Below are 19,203 nucleotides of genomic sequence, written 5' to 3'. Positions count from 1 at the left end.
TGGTTCCACTTGTCTCATGTTGTGTTACGGTAAAGGCTAAAAGTCCAGTCTCCATGTAAAAGATGAAAGCACATTTTCACGAATGTTTTAAACTTCCTAACCTTGTAGTTTAATTACAGGCTTGAGTAAATGTGGGCTTAACATTAACAGGAAATGTACCGTAGTCAAGAACACTCCATGTATTGGTGAAACGTAAAACATGTAAAACGGGAACAAGTACAATCGGACGGTCAAGGTAGTCTTGATGGGTGCAAAACAGCATTAAAGAACGTTTTGAAAATAAACTGTGACTAGAATGACTTCCAGCATTCCTACAGTTGGAATTTGAGGACCTAACTTTTGCAACCTGAAATCCCTTCTATTGGTAATTACAAGAAAATTGCAAATTTCCAACCATTATCACTTTGTGGCAAAAGTGTTTCTCAACTCCAAAAGGATGCTTTCCCTAGAAAGTGCTCCTTAAATTTGCACTTAATTTGTTTTCATATTTTCTCCAAAAAACTTATCCCCCAGTTATCCCCATGATTTAGAAATGGGCCATGTTTCCTCAATCATTGTGCTTGGCCTTCAAAAGGCACCAATTGTAGAATCCTCCCCCCCCCCCTCTCACAGAATATGGTTTACCACTTGCGTCATTTTAGCCTTGCGAACAGAATTTGCAGTTACAATGATTGAAACAGCAGCACAGCATGCAATGATGGTTAATCCTTTGCTTATGATCCACTGAATTGCAATTTCACACCACGGAAATGTTTCGCACTGTTAGCTTAAAAATGATTTCCAAAGAAACCATGGGAAATGTTCTACTGTGTACTCGTATCAGATTTAAAAACTACCTGTACTAAGAATTATAAATTTGAATTGGCCACCTTAATTACTAAGTTAGTGGGTACCCATCTAGTGGTGTGCATTTACGGGTATCAGGGAACTGGGTAGCAGCGAATCGCGTACCCTATTGAGGTAAAATGTACCCATAAAAGAAACCAACCCCAAAATTCAATCCTGGATGTTGACTGAAGGGCATAGCTTTACAGTGTAAACTGCACCTTTCGCGAGCGTCAAGACCAAAGCATCACTGTAGTTTATGCATTGGCAAAAATGGGATAAAAGATGTCACAAATGGATATATTTCTCACCAGGTTTATAGTTAGATGGTTGACCTGCTGGCCCAGTTGGACTTGGAGGTATACCTGGTCCTGCTGACCGTACTGGTCCTGTAGGTCGCACTGGTCTGACTGTTCCTGGACCACAGTGGCTCATGGGTACAGTATTACCTCCTGGCTTACCACCGGCACCAGTTGGAGGGGAAAACATCTACGACACGGAATTCAACAATAAACATTAAGAACATGCAAGGAATGATCTAATTCAGATGATGCATTACAAAGTTATGACACAAAATCTACTTAAAAGTGATGGTTATTTTCAATGGGCAAATTTGTGGTGTTTAAGGTCAAGATAACGGAACTGGGTTGTTATTTCTAAAGAATGATTATGTTGGATTGGTTCTATTGGATGCTGGTATACCACGTACACTGTATGTTGTTCTTGTATACTGTTTAATTTATCATCCTGCACAGTACTTTCCCCTCAGTTTCAAAAACATTATATCAAACACTATATTCCACAACACTGTATTAAAGCCTTTTCAAAACCCAAGTTAGAAGCCTCACTTTGCTGTCTTAAGAAATGACTGTGTTTGATGCAGATGAACTCTCTTGACCTCAGTGGACTGTGACCTGCCACAAGGAATGTGCATGAACCCTGTGACTGGTAGAACTATCATCACTAGATTGCCTGCAGCACTTTCATATCCCCACCTTTCTCATACCGTGTTTTTGTAAAGGTAATCGGTATGAAATGAGAGTTGACACTGACTCAGACATTTCAATTATCATAATCAGAAAAGCTTCCTCTGACCCTCTAAGAATGAAAGGAAATACACAGTGACATTTGCCATCTTTCTTCAACCTTCTTTAGACTACTGAAAATGGTTCCCTTTTTCTTTTGCCCCATTCAATTCTTTCACAGAGATATGTATTAATGTTGAAACTTCACTTCAAGTTTAAGGGGAAAATTATTTTAACCAAAATCAATTGAACAACAAAACAAACAGAAATCGTATACCACTGCAATGTGACAAGAACTTTTTTCATAAATTAAACTGAAGGAAAAGATGTACATGTACATGTATAACATTACATACTGGTTCATGTACTGTATTTAGTCTTGCAGGTTAACAGCTATACCAAATTCAAACTAGAATGCAGTCACGACTGGCTTAACAGATGTATATGATATGAATACATATTTTACTATAATTGAACCATGTATTAACATGGTTCGATTATTTGTAACCTATTTATTTTGAGTATGTTTTTATGGAAATGTATATAAAATATTGTGAAAATGTGATTTTGAATAAAATAGAACAAAACTAATAACATGATGACAGCCTGACGAGGAAAACTATTTGATTTTGTCTTGAACGTATGGCATAATTTCTCATAAATTCATTTGCAAGACCTGTTCACTGTCTGTCTGTAATAAACATAATGGGAGACTTTTGAGAAGCATGGTGGCAGCAAACACACTGGTCCTTTTCAATTATTTGCGTCATGTTTAAGCTAATGTGCGCATGTTCAAAATGATGCAAACAATGGAAAAGGACCGGCGTGTTTGCTGTCACCAAACTTCTAAAAAGTCCCCCATTCCAAATGGCATGAGAACGGAAACACATTAAGGAATGACCACACTGCATTCGAACCGCAACATGTAATTACCTATTTTTACTATAAATGTCTTGAGATGACATAATGACGATACTCAAATCTGAGACCCTTTCTGTGGAAACTGCAACACTGGATTCATAAGAATTAGCACTGCAGAGGTAGGCAATATACATGTTGTTTGACTGTTTAATAAGATTTTCACATTGCCACCATGTAAAAATTGGATACCATCTAAACCCTCCAAAATCATGCCTAAAAAATGGACGCACCCTAAATCCTCCAAAATCATGCCTTAATTCTTGCTTGGTCTTCAACAATCACTGTATAATACATTGAGACAGTTGGGATGATATCCAGAGCAGTGCAGGTGATATCCAGTATAAAAACTCAATTATGCATGGCTGAACATAAATAAACAATGTAGGGTACGGCCTGTGACCTCAAAACAATGCATCCTCCAAAATCAATTGACACTTTTTGCCATTTAGTCTCAATCCTCCAAAATCCTCTGAAACTGCCTGGTTGATTTTGAAGCACTGAGGAGGGTTAGTGTCTTGTACACACACAAAATCAATTTGTCCGAGTACATGTATGCCTGGCACCAGGGCGTTTTGAGCTGATTTCTACTACAACAAGAAAGTTGAATGAATTTCTTTTTCACGTAAAACCTAACTGATATGTTTATCATAAGTAAAAACTCACTATTATAACTTTTATAATGCACAATGTTGAATTGTCCAAAAAGTTTGACACCGTGGAACTGCCCCTTAAACAAATTCTTGTATTACAAAGCTTGAATATCAACTGTTCTATTATAAATGTATGCACAAATGTTAACATTTGGATGTCAAGAAGGCTGATTATTAACATCATGCACACCTATGCATGAGTGTCATGAAGCTTCACACTACCAAACAAATGTTGAAATCGGTATTCCTGCTGCTATTATGGCCACCATGATAATGGACAGATGATCGGTAACCAGTCTAAAACACTGGGACCACTTTAATGCTGACTAGGCCGATAACTACTGTTTGACAACATAAAAAGCACATGTATTCATTATTTGAAACAATTTCAATATAAAGATTTCAGAGACTTGTTTCACTAATAGTTTTCCACGTTCTTGTGCATGTACCGGTACATGTATGTAAGTATTCTCCCCCAATGGTATGGCAGGTCAAGATGCAGTCTATGCACACAGATACCAAATGTACAGTAGGCCCTACATGTATACCGTATTGGTAAAACAAAAATAAGTACATGGCTATTCGTGAGTTTGGCTTGAATTTTCCTTCAATTTAAGTTAGCATTATAATATTTATGAGAACCTCATTATTGGCTTTTTTGAAGGACATGCTGGCCTTTTTGAAACCAAGTACACAAACAGATAAATACAGATGCCGACTTGGAAACTCAGAGTGCCATGTCAATGACAAATTTCTCTTTTTGTTGACCCCATGTTTGTTATAGCAACTTTCCAGCTATGCTTTCAAGATACACTGAAATATACTTTGCATGGTACATACATGCTTTAAATCAATGAACTTACAGCACTGAAATCCAATAAGTCATTCAATTCTTTGTCAGATGGTCCCATACCAGGCATCCTTGGTGCAGAGTTCTGCATCTTGACTGTAATGCCTGTCCAGAATACAAAGAAAAATTTAACAAAAATAATTTTGATGAGATCCTTTTTTGAAGGGTAGACCAAGATTTTTTCACATGTAAAAAAAGAAAAAATTGAAGTCTAAACTAGTAAGAGTATCAAAGTAGTAAATGATGTACCATTCTCCATGCATCACAGTGTATTCATAGATCACATGCTGTTCATTTGTTTATGTTTAAATGTATTGGCATTTCAGCAGTTATTCTGACTGGCATTATGAGTCGGCGAATAACTGAATATACAAAGAGACATTTTTGAGGGATTATGATTTTATGATTATGATCTTAATTGGGTATATGAACACAAATGCTAGCATCCCCCCCCCCCCAAAAAAAAGAAAGTACATGAACTGTGTACATTTGTACACGTGTACATGAACTGTTTGGACCTAAAAAATACCTACATGTACCGACCAACCCTTCCTTTTTGGGGGCAGTATTACCGGAAACATAAAAATTTCTTCGGTTTTAACTAGTGTACATTTTTATTGTTTTTTTCTGTATTGTTTTTGTTTGTTTGTTGTTTTGATTTTTTTTTTTTGATTTTTGACGAGCACACCTTATTCATTGAAAGCTGCACATCAATGTGCTTTAAATTGGCATGACAAACGGTTATGTCTCGACAGTCCGAAGTACAATTGGTCCGAAGTCCCATGGGTCCGAAATCCCATTGGTCCGAAGTCCCATTGGTCCGACATCCCATTGGTCCGACGTCCCATTGGTCCGATGTCCCATTTGTCCGAAGTCCCATTGGTCCTACGAAACATAATACTCTGTAGTTCCACTGGTTCAGGTTGACTGACCCTAACCCTAATCTTATGGGGCGTCGGACAATGGGACTTCGGACCAATGGGACGTCGGACCAATGGGACATTGGACGAATGGGCCGTCGGCCCAATGGGACGTCGGACCAATGGGACGTCGGACCAATGGGACGTCGGACCAATGGGACGTCGGACCAATGGGACGTCGGACCAATGGGACGTCGGACCAATGGGCCGTGGGACCAATGGGACTTCGGACCAATGGGACGTCGGACCAATGGGACGTCGGACCAATGGGACGTCGGACCAATGGGACGTTGGACCAAGGGGACGTCGGACCAATGGGACGTAGGACCAATGGTACTTCGGACTATAGAGACGTCCCCATGACAAACACACACAAAGTTTCATCTCAAGACTTACCTTTTCCATCAATTTCAAATCACATGGTGACTTTATTTATCAATGCCTTTTAAACATTTCTACATTCTGATACTGCGTGTCTTATATTGCTTTATCTAATATACATTTCAACATTTCTTTATATTCTCAAATGTTTTCAAAAGATATGAAGCTTCATGTGCTGTAGCTGCTATGTGAGGTACATGTACCAAGAAGTCGTGTATGCCCACAAAAACTTGATACAGTATTTGGGTGAACTTGCACAAAGATGGAGTTACTTGTAGGTGGGCATTTCCACACTAACAGGGTACAATTGACTGCAAATTTGGGATTTGAAAGGGGGACACTGGAGGGTACAGCAAAGCAAGATATTCTGTTCAGTTGTTTCCTGCGCATTCCTGAGGCCTTAATGATCATGTGTACAAACAATATAGAAAACCTTCTATGTAACTTTAGAAACTGCAGGGGTCAGCGTAAAAATTACATACGTAACAAAAGACAGATTTTTTGCTACAAATTGACACAACACTAATTATCATGTGCATGAATTTAACCAAAAGTCATCTTATTCATATTTATAACCCATTTAGGAGTGCTAACAGCCACAAAGAACACAATTGTGTTGGTCTTTAAGACACTTATGTAACGTACGTAACATGGACAGATATGTCGTAAAAATTTTCTGTCCATGTTACGTACGTAATATTCTGAACATAATACCCTGTGACATCTGAAATAAACAGTTAATTGTCTGGGTTTTTACAGGTAACAATGCTGTAGGGATTAAAATGAAAAGGCACAATATTTGATAAGGACATTTTTTCTAATTATAACTTCTATCAATATCAACAAACTTTCTGTCCATGTTATGTACGTAGCACTGTGAGCATAAATGTCTTGTCGAATTTGCCTGTAAAGTCTTAAATTCTTTAAAAGCACAGTCCTCAAAGATGGGGTGGGAATGTACAAGTGGAATATAGGACCAACAATTTGATATTATCATCCTGCTTCATTTCCCAATCCCATGTCACACTTTTGTACCCCTTTAGTGTGGAAAGGCCCAGAACTGCTAAAAAACCATATTGCATGCTCATAGCTCCAACTGCATCACCTCCAGCAGTGAGGGAAATCATCCATTCAGTGCCAAGTGTCTATCAATTCCCTTAGGGTTATGAGGTCCCACCATGGGTACATGTCGGACAGCCATGCAGTGGGTAATGGGATCAAATCCTTACACAAACCTAGTACATGTAGCTATTTTTTGGTAACCACAACGCAATTTTCAACGGATATTGTTATTGCAAAAACAGCTATGGTTATGGTATTGGCTATGGTATACAAATATCGACTGCTTCGAGTGGTCTAGTAAAGCTAGCCTCCCGAGGTGATCCATGAAGCATTCTATTTTTCCCGAGGCGAAGCCGAGGGAAAATAGAATGCTCCATGGATCACCGAGGAAAATTGTCTTGGCTTTCCATCTTGTACACAACCGCCGCTAAGTGGCATCAGATTGCAACATTTTTTTCCGAAGAGACTTTAAAAATGCACTCCACTCTCCACAGACTTTGTACACAACCAAGGTATTGCCTAGCCCCATAAATGTGGCCAATTTACTGGACTACCTCCGCAAAAAGGCCACACTTGGAACATGTACAAAAACATGTAGAACTTTGTCAAATTTTCATTTTCACATTTAGGCTTAGTTTGTAGTATATTTTTGCTTTAGAAGCATACTCACCCTCTTTATCCACTCCATTCACAAGTACCCCCTCACCGGCAAAGAAAGTACAGTATGGGGTGACCGACCGATGCCATCTTGCCTGAATGCAATTTTGCCACGCGACGCGCGACCGTACCACTGCGTGTACATAGTACAAATCCCCTGGTGTACGTGCGGCACACACACGGAACAGTGCGCGTCACCCAGCTAAATGTCCCGCCCATGGGACGTCGTTGCTAGGTAAAAAGGGCGCCCTTTTTCGTTGGCGCACGGAGCCCATATGCTAATCAGAAAGCGCTGCCTTTTTCAAATGTCTATTTTTTTTGAAATTTCGAGATTCGTTTGCACACGTTTGCGTATCAAACTTTCAACATGAAATTTCACGAAAAATAGACATCTGAAAAAGGCATCACTTTCTGATAAGCTTATAAGAGGGTGAGTATGCTTCTAAAGCAAAAATAAACTACAAACTAAGCCTAAATCAAAATGTGAAAATCAAAATTTGACACAGTTCTACATGTTTTTGTACACGTTCCAAGTGTGGCCTTTATTTACGGAGGTAGTCCAGTAAATTGGCCACATTTATGAGGCTAGGTATTGCCTAGGTGCTAGCAACATGGACATGAATCATGATGGAGAAGTCAGCTAGTGCTAGTGGCAGTGGTACTGGTACAGTCGTTTTCCTAGTTCCGGATAGCAAACATCATTCAGGCTGATTTCGGCTCAACTACTCCATGAATTCAAGTGACATTGATTAAAAAGTTTATCTTGAGTGATGGAGAGACCACAAAATAATTTAAGCTCTTTTCATTTTGATTTTTACGACGTCAAAAGTGCTGATGTCACTTTTCCTAATTCCGGATCGGTTCAATCAGTTCCGAATCGATCAAAACTGCTTCATGCGAAAAAACAAAATCACGCGAGAAAACCCTTTTTTTCAGCCAGAACCAACAGAATCAAACATATTTTCTGATAAAGTATTATTTCATTATCCAAAAATAGTTCATGCAAGAGAATTCCAGCAAATTTTAAAAAGAGAAAAAACGTAAATGATTTTGAAACTTTTGTCTGCAGCACAACGGCTCGAACTCACGCACGAACCGAAAATCTTTGACCCAGCAGAATACATCACACCATGGTAACACAAAATCGATGAACGCGCGTGTAGTTTGGTCGTAAGTGCACGCGCGATCCGGAACTAGGCAAAAGCATACGGTCATTCGTTGGCGAATTTTCAAATATTAGAGACGCTACAACTTATTTTGATTGAACAAACATTCGATGGAAGAGTTTATACGATTGTAGTGAATGAAAAAAATATTCGAAACCACACGGTACGAGAGATATACCGAGGAGAAAATTTATCGTTGATTCGCAGCTCCCGTGATTTTCTTTAAACCGTCCAAACATATCAGAGTGCGAGTCGGAAATCTGGCCAAAATTCCTTTTCTAAAGATTTTATCGAAAAGATCTTTGGGTATCAAACATGCACTCAGTCAGAATTTTTTTTGTTGGAGACTAATCAAAAAGAGGTAGGGGCCGTTTGAAGCGATCCGGAACTAGGAAAAATCCGGAACTAGGAAAACGACTGTACTAGCATGACTAGTGGGAGTAGTGGTACGGAGTACGGGGCCCTGGCTACGCTACACAATCGCCAAAACATTTGCCGTTGTTTTACACATGTCATCTGTGGGACCAGAGGGCTAGGCCTACGGTCATGACGGTAATCATTGCCCATGACATCCCATTCCTAACCATGGCATGCTGCTAAGTAACAGTTTACCATGCTAACGAAGTAACGTTCATACTGCATGGGGCCTACCCGCCGTACCTCACCTGTGTGAAACAATATTTACAGCCACGGATCCCGCAGGTCAAGAAGCCAAAACTCACAACGCATAACTTTGCAAGCCTTATTTCCGATGATATGGTGCGTTTGATATGAATCAAAAACTCAGAAGCGATCAATAATTCTGTGAAATCTACAGAATGCACACGAACTTGCACACCATGCCATTCATCAACACACGAAACACAACAAGCTGGCAGACATCTTTATTCTTTAACACGGCTTTTGTTGAGATTTCTTGTAAATCATATTCTTCCGCTCACTGCTGATGAAATTTAAATTGATAATTTAAGTTTGAATAAAAATCAAATTACGAAGATATTTAAGCATAAAACTTCAGAAACGTTAAAATAAAGATTTACACAGGGATACTGTTTTTTTATTCAAGTCGCATCCTCGAAAACTATGAATTTGGGAGAACTATTTTTTCGCATTCCGTCTGATCAGCGCATACAAGTACAATATTACGTATGTATACGCATCACTGACATGCATACGGCAAGTGCACACATTGTGTGAACCATAGAGGTCGTATTCTAGCTACATGTATTTCTCTCTGGCAGCGCAGCGCAGCGCTAAAGGGGTCCTATCTCTATTTATGTCACTGTGCTGCGGTCTGGGTGTCCGTCGGTCTGTCCCCGAATATTATTGACCAACAACAATCGACTATAAATTGACCAAATACCGTGCCGTGGTCGGGGGGGGGGGGGGCCGGAGCCGCGCCGAGTGTCTACCGTGGTCTGTGTGCCTCTTCCATTCGTAAAAAAAGGGGAGTGTAAAATAGTGATAATAGAAATATCCCTTTTAATTTAAAGTCATTATTTTAACGCTTTCTGGTTTCTATAAACGTTATTCAAGCTATTGTTATTTACCAAACTGGCATATTAGTCCAGTACTGAAAGCCCAATTCTAGAAAAGGATCTGTATTCGCTTCGTGCAATGAATTCTGTACTCGACCACGTGCTCGAATGCACTTACCGTGTACATGTACTGTACTATTACTTCCCGTACAAAAACTCTCTTTTGTTAATCTCGGTTTTTTTCCCCTCGAAAGGATCATCAATATGAGGCGCCCTTAATGACTTCATTAGGAAACTCGTCATATAGAAAGAAACTCAAATATATAGAACAAAACTCAAATATATATGAACGAGAATTGCAATAAAACGAAGCGCCACCTACGACGGTTAAGGGAGAGGTCGCAATATTTATGGGCTCCGTGCGCGACCAAAGAGGGCGCGTTACAGCGTGCGCGTACTGTACTGTACTGGTTCGTGCGCAAAGTACGCACGACTTCCTGAGTGTGCAAAAGCTATAGCAACCGCGTCTTCGCGTGAGCGTCGTCGGCGCGCGAATACATTCGAATTCAACTTGCAATGGTCTCCGAGACTAATCTCCGCCTCCATTGCAATAACTTTGGAGACATTCGAAATACGCAGTGGATGAATAGGGAACCAGTCTAGATCATCCCCAAACTCTTCTTTTCTGGCCGTTGATGGGGTACTTGTGCACGGAGCGGATAGAACGAATTCGAGTTGCAATTATAAACGTTAAATATATAGATCTAATTGTGAAAGCGTTTGCAATATACAAATGTATAAGACGAAGCGCCCTATACCGACTTCCTACGGACCATAGACAATAGAGTCTAGTACCGAAACATCACGCGCAAAAAAACATTAGCGCGTGATTCAGCACGTAGTGAACCATAGATATAGAATAAAACTGAGACCGTGAACCATCGGCAGCGCGTCCACACGCGCCCATTCACTGTGTATGTGCGATAAATCTCCGCCATTTTTTGTTGTCTCTAGTGGATGCGCAATAAATTACCGTAAAACAATGGAGCTAATGACTGGTGTGATGTGAAATATGACGTTTTGAACACCCGAGGGCCAGGGGCGCATAATGCATAGCACCCGCCCGAGGCAAAGCCGAGGCGGTGCTATGTGCCCCGTCATATCCCACATCACACCGGTCAACAATTGTTTTGTTACACCTACGTCTTGGATTTATTTGGATTTTGATGTAAAAATCACGAAAATAAACAGCAGTAAACACAACAATCATGACCATTGAACATCAACTCACATGCATGTCACGTGCTCGAAACAGCTGATCGTCTGCAAGTTCGCTGCGATTTACGAGTGAAACGCGTTTCCAGTTCACTCGGCTTCGCCTCGTGAAATGGAAAAGTCCAGATTTTACCTTGCGATAATATTCCTCCCATTCCACGCTGATCCACTCAATATTTGTATACTATGACTTTTTTTATAAACTAAACACGAGATCGTTCTAGGCCAATGAAAATATAGACTTGACTCAAGTCGGAATTAATTGCTCGAAGTTGGTATCTTAAAAAAAATCTCACAAATAATCACTTAGTTTACATCTTTCCAGAAGAAACTTCAGCAGGGGTTCCACTTCAGTGCCGTTTAACAATGCGCACACACTGTCATGTACATTGTACAACACGCGTATTATACGTACATGTATGTGTGAGTACACTGTATTGCAGAGCATATGCATACATGTGGTGCAAAAGTTAGCAATGGGTTGCTGCATCACATACAAATAACACCAACTACACGATATAAATCCATTACTAGCAAATTGCGGTATCGAATCAGGAAACAGGAAGAAAGGTTTCCTATCCAGGGCTTACTATTGGAAACGAGGTTGGAAATAAAGTAAGCACTGGGGACGAGGTTGATAACAAATGTAATTGCCCTCCGTAACCTAGTCGGAGTATCACCCGTTATGCACAGAGCAAGTTTCCTGTAGGCTATAACGTCTGATATGTCTAGCCGCGCGCAAGCCAATCGGAGTCGACTGTACTAAATCGTGACGTCATTTTATTCCTAAATCAGGACTAAATGGTTTGATTGGTCAATTTGAAATTGGTCAATTCGAATGCAGTGCAACCTCGTTCCCATAGGTACGAGATCTAGGCTGAGCAATGTTGTTTCCCATCATGCCTTGCGTGTGCAAGGCACGCACCCATGGAGTCGAGGCTGAGTGTTTTGTAATTCAACAGCAACCGGGCGCGTTATCGCGTAACATGATACAGAGCGCGTGACACACTTTTTTTTATCCATTGTCTATGACGCGCAACGGGTGAATGACCGAAGACCCGATATAGAAAGCGCCCGCTGACTGGTCAAAATCTAGGAAGTCAAATGGCGGGGTCTTGCCTAATTAATCAGCGAATCTGGTCACGCGTATAACATAGACTACACGTGACCTAGCTGAACACGCGTGAAGCTGGAAATGCGCACCGAGTATTTACGTGCTGCGCTCACGCCCGCTTGCACGTTGCAACTAAAGATATAGAATAAAAAGACTAGATCGGCAGTGCGTACAGACGCGCGTTCTGCCATGGGCGGCGCCATTTTTTAGCACGTGGGGCAAAAGTTGTGCGCGTTACGCGCACCTTTTTTTCCGTAGGTTTGTATGGAATGACATATTTTTATGTCCGCCAAATTTTTGACCCGTAGTAGTAATTTCTTCAACAAAATTCAAAATGGGTTATATCAAGCTGCATGTTCATTTCGAAGTTTGGTCCATTTTATTTCTCGTATTTATTTCCCGTTTTAAAATGCTGGTGCGCGTTGCTTAAAAAAAACTTGCATCCAGGTGTTTGAGTGTTATTTTCTTCATCAACAAACAGAACAATGATCATTTTGAACGTCTTATTTCCGTAGTTGTTGCGCTGTCCTTTAATTTAAATTCACGGCAGCTTCACGGGACAACACCCAGACATTTTTTTTTTACATTGTCCCTCCTCAGGGTATGACATACGCCGTAATCGGATGCAGTTTTGTACTGTTGGATACTGAGGGCCGGGGATGCACGCCCCTCCTCAGCCCTTCACTAACTTATTTTCAAACAAAATAGAACAAATAAATTTGTGTTATTTTTCTCTGGACCTCTAGTGGCATATCCAGCATCTGAAAATCTTCAAGAAGGCGCAAGAATCTCACAATGTTATACAAAATGGGTACTAAAAGTAGAGCACAATGTAAATAAACTTGAGGGGTTAATTAGGTTATTCAGAAGTCCGGAACACAACGGGAGTGTAATTTAATTTCATTCTTAAAACGGTTTTCAGGGGCAATATTATTGTCATTAAAAGTTAGACATAATTATATAATGCAATCCAAGTAAATTGTTCTCATCCCAAAAATATAATAATTGTAACACAAATCTCTAAAAATATCCATTGAAACATTTCACAATTTTCTTAAATGATTCATCGGTAATTTAAAACGTAGAGTTTTCCTTTTCATAAACAATGTCTTATACACATTTTATCAGATAAGCTGACATTTATTTGGAGATTTTTAGCAACGTGCACCACCATTTTGAAACGAAAAATAAATACGAGGGGAAAATGGAGCAAACTTCGAGGTGACTATCCAGCTTGAAAATGCATATTGAATTTTGCTGGATACATAATAACTACTGGTCAAAAATGTTACTTTTACGGACATAAAAATGCAAGTTTGTGCACAAACCACTACTGCGCGTAGAGCGTCCATGCGGGAACGGGAAAATTTGTGCACACTCTATGGCGCGTATGCACGCGCTGCCGATCTAGTCTTTTTTTATTCTATATCTATGGTTGCAACCGCTTTTCATTTCGGCTACGGGATAATCGGTTTAAGTTTCTGTAAACTAAACCTGTTTTAAAGGGAAGATACAACATTTGCAAACATCAAAACACGAAATGATCAAAATTTTTATCACGAAATATCGTACTGGATTGTTAGGGAATGATAGTCCAAAGCATCCTGTAAAATCGTGGCTCCTGGTTTGCTGACCTTTTCAAGAAAACTTGTATTTTTCCAACGCTGGTCGGCCGACCAGGGTTGGAGAAAACTGGCTGTTTTCAAAAACTGCATCTTCTTTTTCATATTTAGTTATTCCCTATTTTCTTTGCAATTGATTACACACCTGTGAAGAGGTACAAGCCAGCTAGACTGATTCTCTGACGTTACAATTCCCCAAAGTCTATAAATTGCCCCGTTTCATCTTAAGAGGGTCAGGGAACCAGACTACAAGAACATTGTTGGTTTTCTTGGATTTTCCAGCATCTCCGAACCCAAAACGTGAAGCAAGTCAATTTTAACAGTATTTGCTATAACATACTAATCCACAAAATCCATTTATTTCTGAAAATTGCAGCAAGCAAAAATTAATGTTGTACATTCCCTTTAAGACAACTAATTTTGCTAAGTAGGCCCTATAGTCATAATCATATTTATCTATTTTGAAATAAACAACAAGTGTAGAATGGGGTTCCAACATTATGAGAACGGTGTTCTCTTATTTTTTCTCTTGTTAGCAGAAGGTCTCAAGTAACAGAAATAGACACGCATTGTGCGCGTAAATGGCGTTGCGTTCTTTACGTCTAGCGCGCATTTTTGTCCTCCAGCACGTGATTCTCCAGGCAGCGATATTTTTTTATTACACAACTATATGGGGTACCTGTGCGCTTTCCTATTGGGCATTTTATTAAAACCAGGCTGGAGTGGAGGCTACTATTTTTCAACTTGGTACGGATTTCGGACTTTATTTCCCTTTTAAAAAAATCCTCCAGAGCATCGGATCAGAAAAGAAAAAGAAAATTGCTGCTATACAAGTAGTATCCGACTGAAAAATAACGTTTCTAAGATTCGCCTCTTTCCATGGGTACGCAACCTCGTCCCCAGTGCTTACTTTATTTCCAACCGCGTTTCCAATAGTAAACCCTGGATAGGAAACTTTCTTCCTGTATCCTGATTGGATACCGCAATTGGCTAGTAATGGATTTTTATCGTGTACTTGGTGCTATATATTCACAACGTGCAGTACGTGTTTTCGCGATCATTCGTCCACGCCTTCTCGAAAATACTAATTTCCTTTCCAATTTGCTCATATTAATATGAAATATGATACTGCATGTTGTCTTGATAAGATCGTAACAGTTTGATTTCAAAAATCGTGTTTTCGTAACTCACGCCGTGCTCGCGCTGCTACGAATTGACTCTGTTTTTACCCCAGACACCGCATACAAAAACAAACGCTAATGTGTAATGCATATCCAGGCACCAGACTGTTCCTCATTTGCATACGTGTGCAAAAATCTTGCACATGCAAAATGATCCAATACCAGGGTGAGAGAGCAGGTAGTGGTGGGCGCGTACTGCTCGACACCCTGGGGACGAGGTTGAGGTCCGGTAGCCTCCGGTAATACACTGTATTACAATTTACGTCACGTGACCAAAACGGGAGGAATTCCTCCTTTTTCCGAAAATGTCCGAAGTTTGCCGAATTCGTTTCGTCGACAATCGGATAGCGCCCGATTATTTCCGAATATAATATAGGTTTAATTAACTGCTAACTGCTTATGATTTTTTTTTAATGAGTTGATAATTAATATTCATTGCTTTCATTTAGAAAACTTGAAATTCAACGACGATTTTGTGCATCAAATATACTCGGATCGTACAGGCGAACTTTTTGCTGCGTCATGTACAATTTTGAATTTGACCACCGTTACTGAGATTTTCCAAAACTCGGTCTTCATTCGGCTCCGCCTGCTAACAGTGCTATTTGGGTGCCTATAATTTTGAAGATTCCAGATCAACATTAGTCAATGTTATCTTACAGAAACATCAAACTGTATACCTCGGGGGAAAAAATTGCTTAACGTAGGACCGTTAGGACGTCCACGACGTGAAATAGTGCTTACGTTTTAGTCACGTGACGTAAATTGTAATACAATGTATTACCGGAGGCTACCGGACCTAAGATTCATCGGGAATAGTCAGAATCTTTTGGTCTGGGAACCAGACTAGATGCATGGACAACGTATTCATAATTTGTTCCTCGTAATAGGTTTCTAAAATAAACGGGACCATATATATATTCTTTTTCCTCCCCTTTCGCACCGACGAAAGGTGCACTCCTTTTACTGAGCAAGTGCCCCTTTTTGGTGTTGCCCCAAGTTTGAAAAGCGTTCTGCCGCCCCTGAGCAAGGGGGTACGGGTATCCCCCCCCCGGAAAATGTTGAAATCTGTGATGCTTTCTTCTGCCTTTTTGAATTTCGAGATACTTGTATAACATCAGTCAGTGACTGAATGGGAGTGGTCACATGGTGTTCCAACCCCTACAGCCCCCAACAAGATGCACCACGGGTAAATTTGCAACTTGTCAATCGAACGCCCCTTTCTTGTACACCGAGGTCCGAGACTGCTTAGGCCTATACCCTGCTGTGCCCCTCGGTGGCAGATGTTGCCATCAGGCCACGTCTTGGTAGAAGTATATGACTCGCGCACAAGCCGACATCACTGGGGTTTCTCAAACAAAAAATCAATTATTGTCCTGTCCTTCATCTTTTCATTTCTTTTCAATTTCTGGTACACTAGCCTATTACATTTTTTAAATGTTCCCACCAAAACAAAATCAACTCCCGAAAAGTGATACATAATTTATAGTTCCCAAGCCTGCATGTAGCCATTTTACAAGTGGCATCCTTCCACTTTCTCAGGCAAAATAGGACCCGATTTTCAAACGTAATTTACCAAGCTGCCCTCAGATGGAAGCCCAAAAACCACAAAGTTGATCCTTGACTATATTTACACAATTCCACCGTTTTTAATACCAAACGGTCTTCGTTTTCAAAGGAAGTTGTGGGGGGGGGGTACTTTTTATGCTAATGAGCTCGCGTAGAAATTCGCACTTGAATTAGTGCACTGAACCCATGTAGGTCAGGCCGGCCATACACAGGAGTTAAAAAAAATTATGAAAAAAAATAACTCGTAGGTTTCATTTCTACCACGTTCTACATTTTGAGCAGGGTAAAAGACAAAAAATGCAAAACATAGTCCTGCAATGCTTTACACTAGGCCTACCACAATTCTCCGACAGAAAAAGCATAGGCTCAACACAAATTAGCCGTTCAGTAAATATGCCAATAAAAATAACTCTTGCATGCGGACATACATTGTACATGTACAATTTAATCTCGGGTGCGAGTTTGCCAGGGGCGAATTAGTCAAGGGATCAGTGGGCCGGGTTGAATTGGCAAGGGGCAAGGTTGTCTCGTTGGTCACTTGCTATGCAAGTTAATTGCCAATGAAACTGCAGTCGTCTTTAACTAACAAAAAACACTACAAGACAATAGACTCACTACATTATATTCAGGGGCGGCGGAACGGGGGGGGGGGGGGGGGGGGGGGGGGGGGGGGGGGGGGGGGGGGGGCGCTGGGCCGGAGGCACTTGCCCCCCCCCCCCCCATTTACCCAAGTGCCCCTTTTGCGGACATAATGTGCCCCCTCGAGCAAAAATGTGGCCCCTCCAGATAAAAAAAATTGCCATAAAAGTTTGCGGCACTTTGTTTTAAGTAACTAATTTCCAAAATGGTATTGATATTTTTGATATGAACGAGGAATATGAAAACCCAGCCCCAAAACTCCTACAATGCGCCCTGAAATGGGCACATAATGCGTAGCTTGCATAATAATGGCCGGTTTTGAAGAGCGCCCCCTATAGGAAAATGGCCGCTGATTATATTACTTTGGAACAGCTAGTATAACAGAGCTCAAAGTAGGTGAAGCTGGTACTATTCTTACCTTTTCTTTTTTTTCTTTTGACGCTAAAATGACCTGCGTATTCCGTAGACTACGCTCGCTCAAGTTGATCGATTGCCTTCAGTGTCCCCCTCAAAAATTGGTGCTCCCCCAGGTGCTCCCAGAAAATAGCCCAGTTACGCCGCTGAGCCAGCGTATGCCTATTGCTATATTATAGTCATGTCGGTTTTCAAAATAATGTGCAAAATAATACGTACGAACGTGCTAATAATACGCAGTGTCGGCGCCAGACCCTAAAAAACAAATGGGGGGGGGGGGGGGGGGGGGCAAATGTGGATGAGATAACACCCGACAAGTGCCAGTGATGGTACAACCACTCACAGACCTACCTACCAAAATGAACGACTTATGTTATGTAGATTTTCTACCAAAGTGTCTTAGATGATCCATTATATTACACACTGTCAGTGTTGGTATTATATTAGTCTTGGTCCTTGATTTTAGATTTTAGGTTTTTAGTGTTAATTTGGTCATGTTGGTTTTCTTTTAATTTTTATTCATAAATACCTCAGACAGTTTAGCCATTCCTATTGGTCGAGAGCCCGTCACGTGGCCGGCCTTAAACGGGTGATAAAGACATGGCTAGCTGGTCTTAAACACTTTTCCAGTGTCACAATAAAATGTGGACTCCTAAAAATCCAGTGCCTCTTATCGTTTCATTGGTTGAACGCTCACAATCCTCACGTAGGCATGCGCAACACTACCAGGGAGTCAGAATTTTATAGTTCTAAATTCAAAACGCAACGCGCCAGGTGCGTTCTGCGCGACATCGCGCAGAACATGATACGCGCGCGTCAATCTCCATAAAAGGGTTGTTTACATCTTACTCGCCAGCTGAACACTCCATTATTTTGCAAGAGGGATGTTTCAAAAAGCATAAAGTGAATTTGTTGAACAAAATCGGGATGTTTTGAACGAATTATATGATTTTTTCTTACCGAAAAGGTATTTATGAATGGGAATAAATATGTGCTCCGTCGGTATTTATCAGTCTGTTTAAGACCACTTAGAGTCTGGGTGCTGATAATTACCCTCGCCTCCGGCTCGGGTAATTATCAGCACCCAGACTCTAAGTGGTCTTTAACAGAGTGATAAAAACCTCCAGAGCACACATTTATTCCCTTAGTTAATTTCCATTTTGGTTTTAGTTAAGTCCTGATTTTCAGCTTTATTATGTTTGTCCTTCGTTTATTTGAAATCTAAAATCTTGTCTCTGGTCTCTATTAATTCAATTTCCTCGCGACCGTTCCTTCCAAAGTCCCCGAGTTTCAATTAGATTGGTTAGTAAAATCCCCATAGAGTCTATTTAGTGCGAGTTCCCCCATACAGCGTGTCATTTTTCCCCAGGTTACACAAGTCCACATATATAGCACCTTGTCCTGCACTATGTGGACACACACAGCCTTACAATACTTGTGTGGGAAAGACCATA

General features: G+C 40.6%; 1 long non-coding RNA gene across 1 annotated transcript; it reads right to left on the bottom strand.

Moving 5' to 3' along the window:
* Positions 1–212: 212 nt before the first annotated feature.
* On the bottom strand, positions 213–9,375 carry LOC119720611. Its single transcript, XR_005270105.1, has 3 exons — positions 9,123–9,375; positions 4,285–4,376; positions 213–1,314 (listed from the first exon to the last, which is right to left on the bottom strand). It is a non-coding gene; the product is annotated as an uncharacterized LOC119720611 (long non-coding RNA).
* Between the last annotated feature and the right edge of the window lie 9,828 nt (positions 9,376–19,203).

The sequence above is a fragment of the Patiria miniata genome, unplaced genomic scaffold (genome assembly GCF_015706575.1).
Source record: "Patiria miniata isolate m_02_andy unplaced genomic scaffold, ASM1570657v1 HiC_scaffold_9, whole genome shotgun sequence".
NCBI classification, from domain to species: Eukaryota; Metazoa; Echinodermata; class Asteroidea; order Valvatida; family Asterinidae; genus Patiria; species Patiria miniata.
Note: the sequence above shows the minus strand (reverse complement) of the source record. Positions and strands in the feature narration are given on the sequence as shown.